Raw genomic sequence first — 913 nt, forward strand, 5'->3', positions numbered from 1 at the left:
TCTACATCCTAAACTACTTAATTTATTCAAAAAGATAGAAATGGAGGGAAAATTTCTAAATTCCTTCTATGAAGCCATCATCACTCTAAACCAAAACCAGGTAAAGATACAACCACAAAAGAAAATTATAGGCTTATATCCTTAATGAACATACATGCAAAAATTCTCAAAAAAAATTGGAAATTTTGCAAACCACATACAGACACACATCAAAAAGATCATCTGCCATGATCAAGTCGGCTTTATTCCAGATATGTAGGGATGGTTCAATATATGTAAGCCAATAAACATCATAAATCATATAAATGGACTCAAAGATAAGAACCACATGGTCATCTCAATAGATGCAGAGAAGGCCTTTGACAAAATTAAACATACATTGATGTTCAAAGTCCTAGAGGGAATTGGAGCGGAGGGAACATACTTCAACATAATTACAGCCATATACAACAGACCCGTAGCCAACATCATTCTAAATGGAGAAAAACTGGAAGCATTCCCATTAAAATTAGGAACCAGGCAAGGCTGTCCATTATCTCCACTCCTTTTTAGCATAGTGCTTAAAACTCTTGCAAGAGCAATAAGACAAGAGCATGAAGTTAAAGGAGTAATAATTGGAAAAATAGAGATCAAATTATCCCTTTTTGCAGGTGATATTATACTTAAGACACAGCAAAATTTCCACCATAAAAAAAAACCTTGAAATTATTAACACATTCAGAAAAGTGGCAGGTTACAAAATTAATCTAAAGAAGTCTGTAGCTTTTCTATATACCAATAATAAGCAATCATAGAAAGAGTACATGGAAACACTCTCATTCACAATAGCTTCAAAAAATAAATATCTTGGAATAAACCTGATCAAAGTCATTAAAGAAATCTACAATGAAAAATTTAAATCTTTAAATGGACC

Source organism: Nannospalax galili, unplaced genomic scaffold (genome assembly GCF_000622305.1).
Source record: "Nannospalax galili isolate Female #2095 unplaced genomic scaffold, S.galili_v1.0 scaffold329, whole genome shotgun sequence".
In the NCBI taxonomy this organism is placed as follows: Eukaryota; Metazoa; Chordata; class Mammalia; order Rodentia; family Spalacidae; genus Nannospalax; species Nannospalax galili.